Genomic DNA, 22,560 nt, shown 5'->3' with positions numbered 1-22,560 from the left:
CAGCCAGATCTTGAAAGACAAGGTTGGAAGTGGTGTGGTAGAGGTTGGCAGATGGGCAGTGATTTAGTGGGTGGTAGGATCAGGTTTTGCTGAATGAGAGACACTAGTCACCAGATATCAACTGGTCTGTCCTAATGCCTAACCCCCTTCTAGCCCTGGTCTGGCCCCATCTTCCTTGGGAGGAAACTGTTTTCTGCTTTCAGAGGCTTTATTCAAGGCTTCTCTGCTTGCTGTCTTCACCACCTGTCTCCTCAAAGCCCTGCTGTTTGGAATAGGGGTGTCACTTCCTCCCCCCCATGCTTATCTTCAAAGCAACTGGGTCACCCCAACCTCTGCTTTTCATTGGAAATGCTCTGTGACCCACACCTGAACAGGTCAGCCCTGAAGGACACATGAGGGGTCATTGGGTCATCCTGCTTTCTCTATCTTGTGGAATAGTGGCTTAGATGAAGTACAGCCCACCCTAATTTCCTGTCGGCCTTGGGAGGGATCACAGCGTCTTTGGCTCCCACTGGCAGTGTCCTTACAGACAGTAGAGCTTGCCAGGCTGACACTCATTCTATGGCAGGCACTTTCAGGTCATGGAGCCACACAGTGGTATCTTTGGTTAAGCAGAGTTGTGTACCTGGGTTGGTGCTGGCTCCAAGGTTCCTCTGGGGCCCATCCTCACATTCTGCGCAGTCTGAAAACACAGACTGGATCTTGACACTCTGCCCCAGCCATGTCAGGTTTTAGTGAGCGCAGGACAAAGAGCTAAACTGCGTATCCTCGTGCCTCTTAAAGTCCTAAAAGCTGAGTAAGCAGTACAGTGAGCAGCATAAGTCCATCCATCCCCCTGCTGTGAAGAATTCAGAAGACTCAGGGATCTAGCCTGGCTTCAATCTGGATATAAGTGGGACTGGCTCCATCTGAAATCTCTGGGGAGGGAGAACTGGTGTGTTCTGCTTTCCTGGCTTCCAGAGGCTTTATCCTCAGCTGTGGCCCCTTCTCACTTCAAGAAGGCAGCTGTGGGTAGGGTCACTCTTTAGCTGCATCTTTCAGAACAGCTCCACCTCCTCCCTGTCACCACTTTTAGGGCCCAGCCAGGTGAGGTTCAAGCTGCCTAAAGCAGCTCCAATTCCATCTATAATCTTTTAAGCTTCCATGTGTCAATGGGGTGACATCCCAGGTCCCAGGAATTAGGACATGGGTGTCTTTTGGGTGGGTGAAGAGTACCCTTTGCTCCAAGGCCATTGGCAAATGTATGTGACCAATATCACCATTTTATAATGTAACAGGCCACCACGAGTCCTGCCAGCATCCCAGAGTGAGCGATAATAAACCTTTTCCCCTTATAAACTGATTCTCTCATGATTTTTGTCACAGCGATGGAACATTCTCCCTGATGGCTGTCCAGCCATCCCACCAGAGACAAGCAGCTTTCTAAATTGTGTCACCACAGAGGAGTTATGTCTGTTGTTGGATTCCAGGCCCAGTCTTGACTTCTACATTCAGCCAGTGTTTACCATGTTGCATTGTGGTACCTTGTATGTTGCTGCGTAGCACTCCCTTCTTTATAATTTTATGTGAGCAGTGTTCTCCACTTTCCTGAAGATAGCTGACTAGCTCCTCTGTGTAATCTGACGTAAACTAAGCTGCTGGGCTCATTTTCATACAAGTCTCTCTGTAGATAATTTGCTTTCACTTCTCCTCACTTCTTTAGGTGAAAATCTGCTGGGTCACGTGATAGGAACATGTTGAGTTTCATAAGAATTTCTTACACGTGCCTAGGGAGATGACTCAGTGAAGTGTGTCCTTTGTGGACCTGAGTTCTGTTTCTAGAACCCACAAGCCAAAGGCAGCTCCACTGGTTCGTGTATGTAATGCCAGCACCAAGGAGGCAAAGACAGAGGGGCATTGGCTAGACATCATAGTTCAGTGTGTGAGCTCAAGGCCAGTGAGAGACCCTGCCTCAAAAATAAGGCAGATAGCATTGCTGAGGATACCAGGGGTTGTCTTCTGGCCTCTCCATGCATCTGTACACATGTGAACTCCTGTGTAGATATACATTTGTACATACAAATATTTACTTACACAAAATTAATGGCAAGAAGGAAGGGAGGGAGGGAAGAGGGAGGGAGGGAAGGAGGGAGGGTTGTGACACAACTGTCCGATTTGCCAGGCTGGCTCATCCCCACACCACAGTGCTGGGACACTCCAGGTGCTCTGCCCCAACACCAGCATTTGGTGGTGTTAGCCTCTCCTCCCGTCCGTCAGTCTGCCATGGCGGCCTGGTGTTTGTGAAGTCGTTCCTTACTGTGAGGGTCACCTTGTTTCTCTGATTACTTTGGTGGTTAAGCTCCTCCTGCAGGCGTGGTTGCCATGTGCAAAACTTGTTTCGAGAGGCCTCTCTCTGTTCAGGGTTTTGATGCCATTTCTAAATGGTGCTCTCACCTCTTGTGCTGGGTGTGTGGCGATTTTTCTTGTACGGACCCTGCTTGTCACTGCTCTGTCCCAGCCTCTGTAAATGTGTCTCCCAGTCTGTGACTTCCCTTTTGTTCTCTAATTGCGTTTCTTAATGAGTAGAAGGTTTTGAAATTTTAAATGAAGTCTAATTTACCCTTTCTCCCCTTGCTTTTTTGTTTGGACACTGGAAATTTGTAGCCTTTGAATATGCATAGAATCCAAAAGATGGTTCAAGTATTGTTTTAGTATTTCCAGGCAGCCAGCTCTTTCCACACAAGGTCAGCTTTGTCTGAGCTGTGGAAGCCCTTTTGTCTTTGTCTATGGCAAGGTAGAAGCACTCTTGAATATTCCACAGATAGAAAAGTAGGTCAAGGACTGAACCCCAACAGGAAGAGGCATATATACATACGGAGCTTTCTGCCTGTAGGTGGGACAGGGAATTTCTGTCACCCGAAGATGGTTGTCAGAGGCTGAGGACCAATAGCAAAATGAACGGCAGCCCTGTCTTTTAAAACTGTTTTGCTAACTGTATGTGTGTGAGTGTTCTGCCTGTATGATGCTTATTTGTCTTACACTTCCATGTCACTGTTCATCAAGGAAGTCAGGACAGGAACTCAAACAGGGTAGAAACCTGGAGGCAGGAGGAATGTTGCTTACTGGCTTGGTCATCATGGTTTGCTCAGCCTGGTTTCTTACAGAACCCAGGACCATCAGCCCAGGGATGGCACACAATGGGCTGGGTCTACCCACATCAATCATTAATTAAGAAAATGTTCCACAGCCTTGCCTATAGCCGAGTCGTATGGAGTCACCTTATCATCTGACTCTAGCACACGTCAAGATGACGCAGAGTTAACTGGCACATTTCCTTTGCAGAGGTTACTTAACGTCTCTGGGTAGATTTCTTTGTGTGTCTTGTGAAGGGTCCGTGGAGATAACAACCATCATAGTCACATTTTCTGTGCCTGAGAGAGAACAGCATGGCCCAGTGCACAAACTCTCACTTACTCTCACACGTCATCACATGGAGCTGGAAGCATAGGGTAGCCCGTGACCACAGTGCTATGTGTATAACAGGCAGCACTCTAGAAACTTTTGGCTAAGTGTGTGCATGTCCCTCTCCCATCCTCCTGAAGTGCAGACTCCTCAAGTCGGGGATAGCATCTTGCTCTTCTTAGTCCTACATAGTACATGCCAAGGACAAAGTGACTACCATAGGCTCTCTTATCTTTAGAAGGGTGCTGTTGCAGTAGACCAGGAAACCAGCCAGCTGTTGTCTAGATTCTCAAGCTCACACCTGTATCAGGTAGCACCATGTCACCTGCTGTAACCAATAGGCCTGCTACCTTAGTGTGTGAGGCAGCATTCCCTTCCCCAGACCTCCTCCATCTACTGAGATGTCAGTTTCCTTGCTTGTTGACTAGAAGTGATAGACTAGTGACAGCTGGACCCTTCCTTCTTCAAATCCTAAGGGGGAGCTAAAAGAAGGGGTGCCCTAGAGTTGGCTCTTGGAAGAAAAACTAAGATAAAGCCCACCAATCTTAGTAGTATACACTTAGAAGATAAGACAGGACTGTCACAGGCTCAGTGGCCAACCAGGGTTATGCAGTGGGTTCAAGATCAGCCTGGAGTATACAGTGAAACTATGAAACCTGGCTCACAAAGAAAGAAAGCACTCCAAAACTGATACTTGGTTCCTGGGAATGAAACAGTATGGGAAGCCAGCACATGCATGGGTGTCATTTCCCATGATGCATCTTGCATGTAAAAATAAAACACTGTCTGCCAACCCTGGTTCTTTCCAGCAGAGTTTACTTAGTGACCATTGTAGACAGAGGAACACAGTAATCAAGAGAAAGGGTAAACCCTAGAGATTGATCCAATGTTGATAGGGAGGTACCAGTGGGCAGACCCCTGGCCCAGGCTTACCACAGCTGAAGAAATGCCTTTATTATTAAGGTCACACACAGGAAGGACAAGGCACTAGCCAATTTGCCACCTGTCAGAAGCTCATGAAGTATGCAGGAGAGGCCTCAGGGTCTAAGATCAACTGCATGGTAATGGAGCCAGGCAGTCAAGCTGTGCTCTGAGAAATAGATGACTCAACAGGAGCCTTACTCTAAGACACCAGGACTGACCCTGCAGGGGACCATGAGAGGACAGTTCAGAACTCAGACATCTAGGTTCAAACCCTATCTCAAATATTTTAATCTATGTGATTCTGGAAGCTTCTGACATGTCCTGGTAGGATACACAGCTTACAGCACCCCAGATCTCCAACTGAAGCATCCATGACTGAGGCATAGTCAAGAATGTAGTGCCTTTTATCCGAGTTCTGACCATCTGGTCATCTGAGGACGATTCCTTAATACTAGCTCTCAGGTGAACAGATTCTATGTGTCTTTGGGGCTAGGGAGTGGACTCTTGATTTCATTTTCTCCTCTGGTCTTATATGACCAGTGTTCATAAATCGTTAGAAATTTTGTCTCAATTGCCTTGTCCTTCCTGTGTGTGACCTTAATAATAAAGGTAAGCCTGTGGTAAGCCTGGGCCAGGGGCCTGCCCACTGGTACCTCCCTGTCAGCATTGGATCAATCTCTAGGGTTTACCCTTTCTCTTGATTACTGTACTTCTCTGTCTACAATGGTCACTAAGTATCACTCACAGCCCTATAATATGGGACCTTCCCAGAGCTCATGGCTACAAGTCTTCATATTATAACAGCAGCCCTTCAGCCTTTTGTCTAGACTTTCAAGTGACTCTTGTGATCTTCAAGGTAAATAGGGGATTGGGAATAAATGAAGTAATGATTCTCATTTTACAAATAAGGGCCAGAGAGGTGTATGTCTTATAAGAACGGGGCCAGCACCTGCATATAGATAGGCCCGAGTGAGAGATCTGTTACTTCACCAAAAAGGCAGGAGTGCCTACAGAACATCAGCCATCCTGGGTGATGAGTTGGGCAGTCAGGAGGTAATGATGGTTATGGCAACATCAGTAATGGCCAAGGCAGTGCCATACATGATGGGGATGGTGTAGTTGATGGTGGTGTTGGTGTTCAGCTAGTGCTGTGATGATGTCATTAATGGTGATGGTCATAAAGATGCTGATGCTGATGATGGTGGCTATGGTCATGGTGGTAGTGATAGTGATAATTGTCATAATGATGGTGATATAAATGATGGTGGTGATGACGGTACTGATGAGAGTCATGGTGATAACAGTGCTAATGGTGATATTAATGATGGTTGTGGTGAGGTTAGTGATGGTTATAATGATCATGTAGTGATCAAAGTGTTAAAGCAATGACGGAAGAATAATATCAACAAAGTCTGGCACTCCAGCTTGAGAGCCCCACTGTCATGAGCATAGATTGAGAGTTCTAATCCCTCCCTGCCTCTGCCCAGTACTCCCTGCTTCCCAGGAGGCCCCTAGACTGCTCTGTGCACTCCTGAACTTTCATTTGGTTCTCCAATTCTCCTCTTGGTATGGCAGGCTCCCTTGAGGTCACTTTGCCTTTGCCTCTGTTTATATTGTCTTTCTCCCCTGAAGTGCGAGCCTCTCTCCCCTGATACAACTTACAGTGGGTATAGACGCATCTGAAATGACTGCTGGAACAGAAACTCTACACCACAGCTGATGAGCATCAGCATCAGCAGCCCCTCTTCCTTCCATGTAGAATTTTGGGGCAGGGTCATAGGTGAGCACCACCATGCCCGAAGCTGCTGTGCTCTCAGCTGCTGTGCACCTTACTTCCAGGCTATATGCTAAGGGCTCATTTGATGAGTCCATTCTTCTGCCCAGCATTATTCAAGGCATTGGCCTATTTATCTTTCAGGCCATCTGTGTATTTCTTGCTGATTCAGAGTCCCTCTTCACATACCCTAGAAGCAAATCTTGGGCTGGTGATGTTCACTGGCGTATGGGATACTCCATACTCTGATGGGCTGTTGATCTACTCTGTGACTCAGGAGGGGCAGGCGTGGGCCTCATGCCTCCTGTAGGCAGTGGGGACGTCTCCACTGTAATCCCATTTCCTCCTTTCTGCTCAAATGCACATGGAGGCTCCCTCTTGTGCCAGAGATGCCAGCTTCTTGTTTTAAACAAATTAAAGTGCTCCCCCCCCAGAAACACAAAAGGCTGGTTGGCTATGGCTGGAAGCCCAGCAGAGCTATGGGGGTAACTGCCCCACACCCCCAGCCCCTTCCCTGAGTTGAGATAACCAAATTTCCCTGAGGCTCTTGGGGCTGCCTGAGTTGGGGAGTTTTGGATATGAAAGAAGGCTGAAGAATAAGACCCTCTCTGTGCCCCTCACTTTATAAAAATGGTTCTTTTATTGTAACAAAGATCCTGACCCAAATATGAGCAGCAACCTCCCTTAAAACAGCCTTATTAGGATAGCAGCCTGACCCAGATGTCTTTCTTACTTGGCTTTCCTCTGATCCCTAAAGCAACCCCAGGGCTTATCACCCTATTGTGTACCCCAAGAAAGAAGCTGAGAGAACTTGAACTGCACATTTGGCTTCCCAGAGCCCATGGTTGTAGACCAAAGGAAGCTCTCTCTCCTTGTTTCCATTCAACAAGATTCAGCACAGGCTACAGTGAAGGCAAGAACCCGAGGGTGTGGAAACCCCAGAGGTCTGACTCTCTCTGTAGTAACACACAGATCTTTGTTTAAAAGGTAAAGCAGTTTTGTCTTTAAAAGTCAGCATGGTGGAACTGAAGAGGTGGCTCATCAGTAAAGAGCACTTGCTGCTCTTGCACAGGGCCTGGGTTCTGTTCCCAGCTCCCATAACAGGCAGGTCACACCTCCAACTCCAGGAGAATCTAATATCCATGTCTGACTTCTGCATGTACCTGCACACATGGACTGCATATATGCATACTCAGATGCATGCACTCACACATTAGTTAAAAAAAACAAACAAATCATCTTAAAAAAAAAAAAAAAACATAGCAGGCCAGGTAGGTCTAGTGGTGCACACCTTTAATCCCAACACTCCAGAGGTAGAGGCAGGCACATCCTGGCCACTCATAAAGATCAGCCAGGACTGCATAATGAAACCCTGTCTCAAAAAAAAAAAAAAAAAAAAAAAAAAAAAAAAAAATCAGCATCAGACTCCTCATTTGGATGATAGAGCCCAAGGGTCTTCATAGCATTAGAGATACCTGCAGCGCCCAGATCCTGTGCTGTGGAGCCCAGGCCTGGTGCTCAGAGAGAGTTAGATGTGCCTCTGGGGCTCTGGCTCCTTTATGCCTTTGCATCTCATAACCCCATTCAACCTTAGTGGCAATTCAAGTCACCATCTTTTTTTTCTTTCAACTGGAGGCAAAAGCTTCAGGCCATGTTCTACCTGAGGAAAGTTATTAGCTTGTAGTCAAAAAGTCTTCAGGCACAGCTGGACCCAGGTGCTCACACTGATATGCCCAGGGAGGGCTTTTTAACTCCAGACCCTTACCTCTCCACAGAGGCCTCTTCTTCTGGTCAGTTTGGCCCTCATGTTTTCTCTGGCAATCACAGGCCTAATGTTCTTGTAGATTCCAAGTCCAGGACAAAGACATTTTGCCAAGCTTAGCTCTGCTCTCTCGAGGGCCTCAACGGGGCTGGTTTGACTCATAAGGCTAATTTCTGTGGAAGGACTTGTGGAAGGGGAGCTGATGTATCAGGAAGGGTGGCTGGGCTAGAACACAGATAGCATGTTAAGGACATACAGTGGAGCTTCTGTGACCAGAGGATAATGCCCCTATTGCAGATGTCTAAAGAGCAGGGAGGACATTGTTCCACTCTCATAGCTAGCAGAAGTGTTTTAGCAGGAATGGAAAGATTTGGGGCTCGGTCCTTACTTCCCTGGGGTGGGGTTGGTGCTGTACTGTGATAACTTTCTGTTAGTCACTGTGTACGTAAACCCTCCATGATCTCCGAGTGGCCGGGTGGCCCATTCCAAAATAGAACATGTCTGTTATCTTTAGAGCCGTTAAAAATACAAGCAAATGACTCTATTAGCACAATTGCAATCTAAAATATTAATAAGCAACCCCAGCCAGCTTCCAAATAAGCCACTAACCATTCCCTAACGGGACATAAAATAAATACGAAGACTTGCTGTTCTGCCTGCTAGCAACTGTGTGTTTGTTAAACAACCTGGCACACACACACCCACGAGTACACACTCACAACCCCACCCTATCTTTTACGCTATTTTATTAAAATATACTCAGAGCCGCTTTGGCGAAGGGGGTTGGGACTGCTGTTTCTTAGCAGCTGCTCAGGGATTTAAATACCAGTTTTCATGCCGGGGTTTGCCCCCAAAATAGAGTTACACCATTTCTGCGCCTTGTTTTGGGTTTCTTGTTTTGGGTTACATTGTGAGGATTTAGTCTTTGGCTTTCCTGTGGGACCTAGACCTTTCTTGCCTCCTCCCAGGAGCAGTAGTGGACTGCTCTGGGTTACCATGGCAACCTGGAGATATTAGGTACCAGCCCTGCCCTTCTTCTCTGTAGCCCTTCCTGGCTCCCAGGAAAGTCACCTTGAGCTCAGTCACCTAGCACAGGCTTCTGAGGGAGGGGTACCAGTGTGGCCCAGATGCTCATAGGCAGGAAACATCTTCAGTGTTTCATTGGACCACAGTACAAAGGGCAGCAGGCTGAGGATATGGTTGTGTTGTTTAGTTTGTCTATCCTGGAACCTGGGTGTCTAATTGTTCACAGTTCTAGAGGTAGAAGTCAGGGATCTAGGGGCCAGGCAGGTTAAGTGCTTCTCCCAGCTTGTAGACATTGCTATGCATGCATCCTGGTGTCTTCACCTGCCCTCTGCTCCCTGTGTACTGGCCCCATTCTCACAGGTATCTTTGACCCTCCTTAAGTACCCAGTCTCTAAGCATAGCCACACTAGTGTTGAGACCTTGACTGGGAGTGGTGCCAGTCAGGCACCAAAGGGTGAACTCAGAGCTCCTGGGTGGTGGTTAATAAGCACCTATAGGTAAGGTGAGGTGATAGGGCTATGGTGTCCCCTTTCTCACAGAACGAACAAGGGGGTGCAGCTGGCTTCTGGCAGAGCTTCCCACACCCCACATGGCCAAACAATGAGGTGCCAAGGAATGGGAAGAGAATTAGTGGGTGGATGGATAGTGGAATGGGAGGTTAGGTGGGTGGTAAGGATAGATAGATAAATGCAGACAATGGGTAGTTGAGTAGATGGATGGATGGGAGGGGTGAGTGGATGGGTAGATGGATGAATGGATGGGTAAGTGGGTAGGTAGATGGATGAATACATAAATGGATGAGTATGTGTATGGGTGGATAGGTAGGTAGATGGATGAGTGGATAAGTAGGTGCATGAGTAGATAAATAGATGGGTAGATGGATGGATGGATGGGTGGGTGGATGGATGGATGTGTAGGTGGGTAGGCAGATGGTGGTTGAATGGGCAGGTAGATAGGTGGGTGAGTGGGTGGTTGCTGGGCAGTAGGGAGTAGCTGGCTGTATACTACTCTTGTCTCATTTGCACCCCATTCCAGTTTTGTTATCACCCCCATCTAATACCCCCACAATGGAGCCAATGATATGTTTCAGAAACCCTATGGTCTGTGAACAAAGGCCAACAGGGGTGTATATAAGACCCAGGCAAGGCTATTGATCTCCCACTGGCTGGCTTTGGTTCTATGCCTTGTGTTTGTTTAGACAGTGCTTCCAATCAGGGGTTTAGTACCTGCCTACCCAGCATACCCTGCTAGACCACAGGTCTGCAGCCTGTAGGTCTCACTTTTCATTACACTATGAGTGTCTGGATGCTGTAGTTTTTCAGAAGGCAGACAAGGTCATGCACCCACAGGGAAGAATGGGCACTCGACATGCACTGGTGGTCTCATTGCTCTGCCATTTGTCAGCAGGAGTGATGAGAGGCACACTCTGGCACTAGTGCATCCAGCTCCGGGACAATGAGCCAGACCGGGAGTCCCCTGCAGCTGGGGCAAAAATGGATGCCTCATGCCACCCCCAGAGCTGCATATCTTTCTGGAAAATGAAGGCTGTCATATGGCGCTCTGCTAGTGAATGGAGATGTTGTTTTTGGCTTCTCTGAAATAGACGATGGGAAACAGACCCAAAGATTATGAATAAACATTGGCTTATGGGGGCTGCGCACTGCTAATGGCAAAACCTCCACACTTACAGATTAAATTTAAGACACGCGTATGGAAAGGGACTCTGGGGAGGCCAGACTCCTGCTGGAGAACATCTTACAGCCACTGTGGGAGGGTGCACTCTATGGCCCCTGTCCCTAGCCAGGGTCATGAGCACAGCAGCATCAGTCTAGGAGGAGCCTGTGTTCTCCAAGAGAGCCAGGGAGATGCTGCAGGGAGCAGGAGACCTTGGGACTGTCCACTGGTATGGGCTAGACTAAAGTCAGCATGTGACTTCAACCAAAGTGCCCTCAGGAATCTTTAGGGCAGTTAATAAAATCAAGTTGCAGAATTAACTCCTGGTGCTCAGCTGTGGCCTGTCAGATGGGCCCTGAAGAGCTCCGAGAGGCATCTGGAGGTGGCCCACTAGTGTTTTGTTGAACTGGAATATAATCATCATACCCAAAAAAAGGTTACCCTTTTACAGTGCATGGCACAACAGCTCTTCTTTCCTTTTCTCTTCCTTTTTATTCACATAGTTCTGAAAACCTCAGTGTAGTGAATTCCAAAATGCTCTAGCATCTTAAGTTTAAAGCTGGTACCCGAAACAGCCTCTTGCTTCCTTCCCTCACCAGCCTTTGGCAGCCACCAACTCTCCTGCTGGCTCCGGGCAGTTCATGTCATGGAATTCATCAGAAGACAGTCTTTTACAAGTGACTAATTTAGCAAAAGGCTTATCACTCTTGTTTTTATGGCTAATTCCTTTGCATTTGCATACACGTGGCACATTTTATCAGTCACTTAAGTTGTTCCCATCTTTTGGCTGTTGGGAATCATTCTGCTGTGTACATTCAGGTATAGGTCTTGGCTAGAGTCTATTCATTTCTCTGAGGTTTGTATCCAAGGGTAGAAATGTTGGGTTGTGTGATGGCTATGTTTAAGTGCGCATGCATGTGCATGTGCATGTGCATGTGTGTGCACACATGTGTGTTTGCTTGTGTGTGTGTGTGATGTTTGCATGTGTGTTGGTGTACATGCACATGAGGAAGCAAGAGGAGGAATATGGTATCCACTTTACCACTCTACCTTATTTTTTGAGATGGGGTCTCTTCATGAACCTGGAGTCTGGCTGCTGGCCTGAAAGCCCCAGTGAGCCCCCTGTCCCTGGCACCTGCAGCCCCAGCAAGATTTCTTTTTTATGCAGCTCTGTGGGTTTGAATTCAGATCTTTATGCATAGCAAGCACCCTTACCTACTGAGCTATCTCATCAGCACTGATTAACATCTGAGGGGCTGCCAGGTTGTGGTTGGCTGTGACTGGCATTGGTGAGTAGCTTTGCTCTGTGAAAGTCACCCTCCCCCTGGGATACAGTTCTTTGAACTGCAGGCACAATGCTACTTTGCAAAAGTAAGGTACAATACTGTGTGAGCAGGCATCTAGGATGGATTCTCTCTCTCTCTCTTCTCCTCTCCTCTCCTCTCCTCTCCTCTCCCTCTCACTCACTCCTAGGGAGATCAAGAGGTCAAGAGGAATATGGCCTTGTAGAAATGGGACCTTCCATGGTGCTGTAGCATTGGCGTGGGAGACAGAATACACCTGTTCTCAAGCCAGGAAAGCTTGGCTTCGCAGCCATCCCACACACCACCTGCTTCATGCTTATTTGATGCTGTTGAAATTCCTACTGTTTTGGACAAAGGGCCCTGCTGTCATCCTGTGCCAGGCCTCACAAACTTGTCATCAGGTTTTGTTGGCCCCAAGGTCTCCATGGTTCCCTAGAGATCTTCACCAGTAGACCTCTGGGGAGGAGCACACAGATTAAAGTCGTGTTCTAAGTGCTTTTAGAGCTGGTTACAATGCTGGTAGTGAAGGCAGGCATGGTCCGAGGATTGGGTGCCTGGCTGCTGAAGTGCATCCAGCTCATGAACCTATTGAGTTGCTAAATCTAAGGAGCCATGTGTCCACTGTGGGAGAGGAGCAGCTTTGTCTACTCTGTCCTCTGTCAGCCAGAGCTGGGGATGTGCATCAGGGCCCCAGCAAGTTGCTCACAGCTTCTTCCTTCAGGTCCTTTGGCTTTGATCAGAGCATATCTAGGTGCATGCTTGTGTGTGTGTGTGTCTTAGGCTATATCTGCACACGATGCTGCCAGACCCCCTACAAATGTCACTCATCCCAGTGTAGCTGCCCCACACATGCCATTGACTTCCACTAGTATGCCCCTTTGCCATGCACACTTAATGGGCCGAGATATAAGTGTGCTCTTTGAATACAGAAGGTTCTGACACTTCATCTTACTGAAGGACCCACAAGGCAAAGGAAGAAGAGGTGACTGAGAAACAGAGACTAGAACTCCCTCTCTGAGGGTCGCACACCAGACTCTCAGCTCCACTTTTCCTGAGGGCCCAGATCATCTGTCCAGCGTTAGGAACCATCTAGAATCCACACTGGCACACATGTTCTTCCACAGCTCGGTGTAAGTAGGCAGTGAGAGAGAGCCCACGGCAGCTTCGTGCCCTATGCAAGCCAGCTGGCACCTCCCCATGAAATGCAGCACCATAGTCCTCACCGAACACCTGATGAGAGATGCCCGTGTACACATTCACGGCAGGGTACAGAGACAAGCTATAGTGTGTGCATGCACATGAACACATGTGCATGTTGACATACATGTTCATGGGGGTGTATACATGTATAGACACATATGAGTGTGTATATGACATCACTTGTAACTGCAGAGATGTCCACTGAACAGGTGTCTTTACTATATTCAGACCTACAATGAGTATATGCATGATATCACTTCGAACTGCATGTGTGCGCATTCATGGTACTTAGATTTACATGAATTTGTCTGCACACAGTGCAGCTACACATATGTTTGCATGCTTGGTGCTGGCACCTGTGTGTGTGCACATGATTTATAGGTATACACACTTGTGCATGTCCTTTATATCTTAACATGTGTGTGTGTGTGTGTGTGTGTGTGTGTGTGTGTGTGTGTGTGTTCTGTTTCCTGCCCCATTTCTGAAGCCTAAAGTAAGCCCTACTCGGGCTCACTGTGTCTGCCCAGCAGTCAGGTGGATACAGGACTCCTGTACTATTTGGGGCAGAGCTGTCCTTGAATTCTGGCACAGATACAAAGCCCTCGTGACGACCTGACCCAGTTCCCATTCCTGAAACTCCGGCTTCCCTCGTGGACAGTCCTAGAAGGAGTCTGATTGCCAGGGTGACTGCCTCATTTGTCATCCAAACGGGGCCGCTTCCAAGAGCAAAGGAGAGCAGCAGAGCTGTGGCCGCTGAGGGAATCGGCTGACCTACTTTCTCCAGGAGCTGAGGTTTCCTGGCCTGATGCAGGCAGTGCTCCCCCTCCAGGCAGAGAAGGCAGCTAGTCACTTGCTCTCCTATCCCCTACCGGCCAGCAGAGGCTGCTTGGTACCTGGAGCTGGAATTCAGGCAGGAAGTCTGTCACTGGGTGACACTTGGTGAAAGACCATATTTTCCTGTGAACCTGGGCCTGCTAAGGAGGCTGGTACAGGCTGATAATACATGACCATCACCTAGGAAGGGTCTGTAAGGAAGATGTAGAGATATAGGGGTGCCCTCTACCTTCAGCAGGATACTCAGCCTATCCCAGAGGGTACCATGGCACTGAGGGCAGAGGCAGGGAACAAAGGAAGTGTTGCCTCCCACACAGGGGCTTAAGCAAGTATGAACACTCAGGGCTTTCTTCTACCCACCTGGCTGGCCAGGTCTGCCCAGAAATGTCATGCAGATCCCTGCTGGTGACAGCTCTGCCTCTGTGCCTGTGATGTGCCCCACCTACAGCCACCTATAGAAAGGGCTCTTGGAAGTGAACTTGGAAAACAAGTCAAGGTCCAAGCCTGGGTCCCAGCAGCCCTAAAAATCCAGGGTTGGTCACCCATCTTCAGTGTGCCAATTAGAAGATTTAAATTAATAGAGAAAAACAGGAAAAGGAGATTTATTCAGTGTGGCTACCCTGGGAAGAGGCCCCCCCTCCCCCGCTCTAGTCCATCTCCAGGGGGTCCTGACATGATGCCTAGGTTTAAAGAAAAGGCAGGGCATATATATACCTGAGAGTTGCTGATCTCAGCTTCAAGTCTCTTTTGTAAGGTCCTGTGATGAATAGCAAGCCTCTCCGGAGGACAAGCCCACACCCCACCCCAAACCCCTAAATGATACCAGGCTTCAGCCTTCTCCTCATTCCAGCATGACATTCCTGGAGGAAGTTCTAATTTCTTGGGGTCCATTGTCTCAACAGCCACAATGGGACCCAAAGGAGTACAAATGTCTCCTAAGCATATCTTGATTCCTGCCAAACAGGCTGGGGTTGCAAGCTGAGCAACCTAGATGGCCTACCTTCTCTGCACACCCCCACCCGCCCCAGGCAGACATGGCCCCCTCTATAGGTTCTGACGAGAGTGCAGATAGTCCTCATGAAGCAGCAGTCAACTCCTCATGAAGCAGGGAACTTGAATCCCCCTTAGCATTCACTTGAGACCACCCATACTCACTTCACAACGAAACCATGCAACAAAGGCTGAAGCGCATGAGGCCCCGCACTGGGCAGGTATGTGGTGTAGCCAGTCCAGGCAATCCAGGAGTAAACGGTACAACCCAGATCGGGCCACCCCAACAGTAGCTTTGAGGCTATCTGCTCTCCTCTCAGGCCTGCTTTTTCTGATGGAGACCTGTGCTCACCTCACCCCCCAGGTTAGTCACTGTTGCACACCAGCAGCACCCTGACCCACCCACTGCCAGAGCAGCCTCTTTTGGGGCCCATAACTATCTACTGTCATTTGCAGAGCTAGCCTGGCTCTGGGCTTATAATAGGTGAAGCCAGAAAGGCCAAGAGGCAAGCAGGAAAGCTGTACGGATGGATTTGATGCTGGAACCCCTGAAGGAACAGATGGGATTGCAGATAAGCATCACACCGGGTCGTCCATCAGCTCCTCAAACCCTAGAAACCCAGAGAGGGCAGCTAGTGCCAGTGGCCCCCTCCTACACTGACCTCCTCTTTTCCCACACTCCTCACTGCCCCAGGCTGTCCCCACATCTTTGTTTCTCCTACAAGTGAGGCCTTCAGGGAAACCAGCTCACAAACGCTCATTGTCTCTACCACAACGGTCCCAGGTAGAGAACTCCAGTGGTCAATCTTAGAGGCAAGTGCCTTTACCAGCTGAACTATCTCACTGGCCCCAGTTGGAAACCATCCTCCTTGCTTCGGGAAAACAATCAGAATTCAGGCTGCAGATTAAGATGACAAACAAAGGCTGCAGGGATACCCTGGCTCCTGAAGTTCAAGGCCTACCTCTGTATGAATAAGGAGCAAAGCATCAGGATGTCCCACACCTCTCTTCAGCCCAGCCTCAGAGCACTGACTGCTGCATAGGCTGATCCAGGTGCCAGTGTTCTTCCCATTGGGCTGCCCTGGTTGACCCCTCCTACCTCACCAGACAAGAAAAGGAGAGGGGTGGAGGTCCCTTCCTTCCCCTGCAGGCTCAGCACCCCTCCAGCCCTTCCCCCTTTCTTCAAGGGATGAGGCCTCGTTGGCTTTTATGGCTTCTTTGGGCTATTCTTTTTTGTCTCTCAGGAGGTAGTGGTACTTTATGTACCTTGATCATGACCTCTTGCTTCCTGCCTCAGAGTCCTGTGGGTATCCAGGCTCCACAAAACATCTATCCTGTATGTGAGATGAAATTCCTCTCTGCACACCAGGAGCTATTTGTGTTATGCTACTGACCAGCAGCATAGGGGGATTTTTAATTTTATGGGAATAGAGTTGCCATGTTAAACTTCTTGAAAAATGGTAAAAAATTTCCCCATGTTCTAGAATATTGTGTTTGCATGTGTATGTGTATACATGTGGGGGAATCAACCTGAGTGTGTGTGTGTGTGTTTATGTGTGTATGTCTATGTGTCTCTCTCTCTCTCTCTGTGTGTGTGTGTAGATGTATGTGTGTGGGGACAATTGGTCAACCTCAGCTTTTCCTCTTTAGGACATGTTCCACATTGTTGTCCGAGACAGTCTCTCTTTGGCATAAAACTCATCAAGTAGTAGGCTAGATCCAGTGAGCCCCAGGAATACACTTGTCTCCTCCTTTCTGGGTCTGGACTTGCAGGCACACTGTGCAGCCCAGGCTGGCTTAGAACTTACTATGCAGACCAGGCTGGTATCTGCCTGCTTTTGCTTCCTGAGTTCTTAGATTAGAGGCATATGATAGCATGCCTGGCAACCTTGAAAAATCATTTATTTATGTATGTATGTGTTTGTTTATCTATTTGTTTGTTTGTTTATATGTGTTTATGCGTGTGCTTCTGTGGTTTTGTGTACATCATGCACACACAAGATCCTGAGATGCCAGAAGAAGGCATCAGAGAACTGTGCGTTACAGGTGGCTGTGAGCCCCCTTGTTGCTGGGAACTGAATCAGGTCCTCTGGAAAGGCAGCCAGTGCTCTTAACCACTAACCCATCTCTCCAGTCATGCACCAGCTTTTTTCTTTTTATTCCGAAAAAGTTCTTGGACTTAAAGTTGGGTCCTCATGTTTGTGCAGCCAGCATTAACAAATGAACTATCTCTCCAGCCCCAAGTTCTGGAATCTTCCTACAAAGGGAGCCACCCATGGCTGCTGTCTCTTGGGCAGAGCTTTCAGGCCTGACCTGGCACTTGCCTTCCTATCCCTGGCATAAAGGCATAACCACACCCGTCCACTTGTCTTCATCTGTACACAGGGCAGGACCTACCTGGCATCATCCCATGTCCCCACCTGGCACACAGTAGGCCTGCTATAGACTCCTGCCATGGAAACCAGAAGAATGACAGCGTGTCTTAGAGACAGCTAGTTATTTTCTAAGGAATGTGACACAGATTTAGAATTCAGTGTGGCTAAGAATCGGCCGGCTTCTGCCGCTGAAAACTTGCTTGTCGTTTTGTCTGCCAAGAATCCCAGAAGCTTCTCCAAGTGATCACTGATGGGAGCAGAAGCGTTGCCACTAAAATTAGGTAGTGAAACAGTTGTTATGAAACACCAAAGAAACTGACAGGTACATTTAGTGAGTGGAGAACACTACTTCAGGACACAGCACCACAGCTGGAGCTATGTCCCTGTCCTGGGGGCAGGATTTAGTTGGCCCAGCACTGTGGTTGGTTAAAGTGGAAACTATCTGATATTTGGGAGAATGGTGCTTTAGACTTTAAGATGCTTTAAAACCATGGCATGCTGGTTGTGTATCCACAGTGTCCCCACTGTATTAGACTGGCACCAAGGAGCTGGGGTTTGAATGAGATAGAGTTTATCTCTTCTCTGTTCCAGAAGACAGAAGGAGACAGCCCAGAGCTGGAACAGAGATGTTAAACTTACAGGGACCTAGTCTCCTCTTTTCTTGCTGTTCTGAAGTCTTTAATAAGCTGCCCCACCGTTCAAGCTGGGTGTATAGATTCCAGCCATCACACTACATTCTAGTGGAGGAAGAAAGACCCTCCTCCCTAAAAGAAATGTTTTTAAAAAGAAAAAGAACATGTCTAGTTATGGGCTATCAGCCACAACATGATCTTATATGGGGTTTTGAGCTGCTACTGGGGGATGAATAGGAGACGACCAGATATTAGAGAGGGCTTCAGTACCTTCTGACCATTTCCTCAGCGTTGCCTCCAGCCACACCTTGTGGTTTCATACCCCAGAGCAGGTCGGAACATTTGGCATAAGGTTTCACTATGCGATAAAGCAGTGTGATGGATGCTTCAGGTGAGAACACAGCTGAAGTCACACCAGGAAACACTCAAGGCGGAGCCTGTCTTCAAGGGGGAGTGTCAAATGGCCACCTGGGGCCAGAGCACAGGTTCCAGATGCTTGCACTTGCCTCAGTGGGACCCCACCTGACAAAGGCCACATGTGCTTTACTGAGACATCCTACTTACTGCCAACCAGCATCTCACCCAAGCTGCAGCTGCTGATGGATTCAACAGTTTTCAGATTCAAGATCAATAGCCTCAGGCATGGCTAGATCCAGGAGTTCAGCATTCTCTGTGTACCTCATGTGTCTGCTTTTCTGTGTGGAGTCCTTTGGTCCTCTCTACGCCAGTTATGACGTAGTGGAAGTGGCCAGTAGTGGCATCAGGCTGGGGAGTGACTGTTCTGGCAATGCTGGCAGTTGTGTGTGGCACAGAGCACCCTCTCTGGTCACTGTGAGAGACAACACAGGACTGTATCTCACTGTGTGATGGCTCGTCTGACCAACCTTGACTCACTTGGTCCAACAACTAGCCAAGAGAGAAGGTGGGGCTGGCAGTGGTAATTTAGGAATGTGGGCTAAGTTTAGGGAATTGGTGTCTCCTCCAGAAAGTAGTAAATGGGCTCTGGCAGCCAAACTCATTCTCCCTCTTTACCTACCCCTACACTGCACCTCCCACCCCAAGTCCCTGTCTTGATCCCACTCTTCTGTAGCAAGGCAGAGCTGTCCCAGTCTTGGCCCCATATGCCCAATTCAGTTGTTTGTCTTGTCATTTACCACTCTTTACCCTCTGGTGCCCAAAACAACCTTCGGAGCTGATCTATGTATAATCCTCTTGGTGAGGCCTCAGTACCTGCCAGCAAGGAGCGTGGCATATACACATTCTGAGGAAGTCACATGACCTACTAGATGACTGGAATAAAGATAGGGAGGGAGAGGCAAAGGAATGGGGAAGATTGATGGGTGAATTGTTGAGAGTAAGTAGATAGACCAATGAACATAGAGATGGAGGGAGGGACGGAGGGAGAGAGAGAGAGAGGGATGGATGGATGGATGGATGGATGGATGGATGGATGGATGGACAGGAGAATGGATTTATAAGTGAATAGATGGGTGATTGACAGGTAGGTAGATAGGGAACTTAATAGGCTTCTCGGTTGCCAACACAAGAAGAGTCACAGTGTCCTGCAGTTATGATGTAGTGCTGTCAGCTTAGTGCAGGGACATTTCATGCCAGTGCTGACGAATACGCTTCTACCCTACTGGAAAATAATAGTAGACCCAGGCAGGAAAGGAGGTGCAGAGAGCTGAAGGGCTGGTAGGAAGGCTCCAGGCAACCCCAGGGTTGTATGTGGGCTGTGTGCTTTGGGCTTGTGTCCTGGCCACCAGCCATGACTTTACAATGACATGCCCTGCCACCTGCATACATTCTGAGCATTTCAAACAAAGCCACTACCTGTTCCTGACTCTCCTGCATCCCCTTTCTTCTCTACCTCCTCTTTTTCTTCCTTCTCTTTCTGCATCTCCTTGACCTCCACTTCCCTTCCTCCTGCAGACATTGAGAGAGTTCATAGCTGCTGAAGAGGCGGCTGGCTTTGGTCCCTGCTGAGGTTTGCTGTGTCCCTGGATGTTCGTGTATAGAAAATCTTAGCCCGGGTAACCAGCCTGTGGCATTTGGATGTGGAACCTTTGCTAGGTAGTAAAATCAGATGGGGCCACAGGAAGACCTCGTGGTGGCTTTTGAAAAGACCCTGACATACTTGACTTGCTCTGTCGCCATGTGGTGCTTTTGGCTGTGTGCTGACCTGGCAAGAGTCCCTCGCCAGGTGCCAGACAAATGCCAGTCAATTTCCCAGACTTTCAACCTCCAGACCTAAGGTCCACACAAACTTCTGTGCTTTATAGACTGCTGAAGCCTCACTAATGTGTCATAGAAATAGAAAGTAGACTCAAATCTTCTCTACACTCTCTATTGGGGAGTGTGGCACCTATTCTGAAGAACACAGAGCCCCAGTCACCCAGATGTCAGGTACCGGGAAACTGGGCCAGATAACTGTTTGGAGGCCCATTGGCTTGGAGCTGGGCCCATGTTTTCCATTGCTGGGTCCTGGCTTTGTCCCACAGTGACTGGATTTAGGAGGAAGAACACTCTTGCACACCCAGATACCATGTCTAAGCTCTGCCCCACAATACTTAGCCCCAGAATCTGGCATGGAAATTGCTACAGTCTGGAGCTCATGGCCACCCAGGAGCCCCATTAATCACATGGACACAAAGCAGATCTCTCTTTGCCACAGCTCAGTGCTCAGCTTCCCCGGGGTCCCTCCCTCTTTCGATTTACATTCTGATTGATCACAACGATGCTTGGAGACCTCAGGAGGACAGATACTAACAAAGCTTGGTGTGTGCAGCTGTGGCTCTCCACAAGTGTTCTAGACCTAGGAACTCATGAGAACTACAGCTCCTAGGGATCACCTAGTTGGGGGAGTCATATTCAGATAGTCTCTTCAGGGCTTCATGAGGCCAAGAGCTACCTGTGAAAGGTGAGCCATGACAGATATGCTCAAAGGTCCACTGAAAGAGCCCCCTGCTGGTGGTGCCCAGCCACCTGGCACACACTATGTCTGGGCTCTAGCTTTCTTCTCAGGCTATGGAGCCAGTGCTATGGGCTCAGGTAGGCAGGGAGTGGTGCTGATATTCCCACAGTGCACAGACTCTGCCTCTACCCTTCTGCCCACATGGAGAGGAGTAGCCTCTCAGCCCAGCTGCTATGACAAAGGTCATAGGAATCAGATTGACAGAAGAGTACTGTTCCCCACTCTGGAGACTGGATGATTGGGGGCTGGGCCTGAGGAGGGATCACCCTCTAGGTCACAGATGGCTGCCTGCTCACCATACCCTCATAAGGATCCTGTCTTATTTGCTATTCAATTGCTGTGAAGAGACACCATGACCAAGACAACTCTTGTAAGAAAGTATTTAATTGGAGCTTGCTTACAGTTTCAGAGGCTTGGTCCATTATCATTGTGGTGTGGAGCATGGAAGCAGGCAGGCAGGATAAGTAGTTGAGAGCTACATCCTGGTCTGCAGGAAGAGAGACAGACACTGCGCTTTGCATGAGCTTTTGAAATCTCAAAGCCCAACCCTAGTATCACATTTCCTCCAAGAAAGCATACCTCCTAATCCTTCTAATCCTTTCAAATAGTGCCACTCCTTGGTGACTAAGCATTCAAGCATATGAGCCTATGGGGGTCATTCTTACTCAAACCAACATATGGCCAAAAGGCAGGGAGACTGGCTGCTAGTATTCTCCTGAATGGAAGGAAACCACTTGACCATGGAGAACAGAGCTTGGCTGTTTATTTATTTAAACTGTGTGTGTGTGTGTGTGTGTGTGTGTGTGTGTGTGTGTGTGTGTGTATTCATGTGGATGCACACATGTGAACATTCATGTGAGGGCCAGAGGCTTTAGGTATTATTTTCCTCCAGAGCCTTCTACCCTTTTCTATGAGACTGGGTCTCACTGGTTTCAAACTTGAGATCTCCCAGCCTCGGTCTCCTAAATGCTGGGATGCAGGCAACACCTCGCTTGGCTGGTGATATTTTTTACAAAGACACTCTCCTCCTCATGAAATACCCACCTTCATGAGCTGTCTAACCCAAATCTTCTCCCAAAGGCTGGCCCACAAAGGCCAGGGATTCAGTGTTTAAAGGCAGGGGAACAGTTTGGTCCACATCTAGTAGCTTCATAAAATTTTCAAAAAGATATGACTCTTTCCCCTATTATCACCTCCCCTGCCTGATACCTCTGCATGTGAAGCACACCTTTGGCTCTGCCCCACACTTTGAATCACATTTATTCACCACCCAGGGCCTGGTTGGTTCCTTCCCACCTTCAGGTCATGGATACCATATAGTCATAAGTCCTCCCAACCACGGGCACCTCCGTCCCACTCTCAGAGACAGGTGCTCAGTACCCTGGATCTCCGGTCACTCGACTCCCCCTAAATGCCATGACTGCTCTGTGTGTTGATCTCCTATGGTGACTGGTGATCCATTGAACCTGTTGGGAGCTGAGAGGCTTATACCTCCCCATTCCTAGATCCTGCAACAATTGTCCCATTAGGAAAAAGAGGGCCAGGCATGACACCCATAATCTTAGTCCTTGGGAGACCAAGTTAGAAATAAGCCTTGGCTACATAGAAAGTTCTTGTCTCAAAAGCAGGGGGAAGGCCGTGAGGCAGAGA

The 22,560-nt window shown here is 48.5% G+C and overlaps 1 protein-coding gene across 2 annotated transcripts in view; it reads left to right on the top strand.

The window, feature by feature from the left end:
- The window catches only part of SHANK2 (SH3 and multiple ankyrin repeat domains 2), a gene marked incomplete at both ends in the record, with an annotated part of 372,055 nt that overhangs the window by 155,918 nt on the left and 193,577 nt on the right, over positions 1 to 22,560 (top strand). The window lies entirely within an intron of this gene.

The sequence above is a fragment of the Micromys minutus genome (assembly GCF_963924665.1).
Source record: "Micromys minutus genome assembly, chromosome: 2".
In the NCBI taxonomy this organism is placed as follows: Eukaryota; Metazoa; Chordata; class Mammalia; order Rodentia; family Muridae; genus Micromys; species Micromys minutus.
Note: the sequence above shows the minus strand (reverse complement) of the source record. Positions and strands in the feature narration are given on the sequence as shown.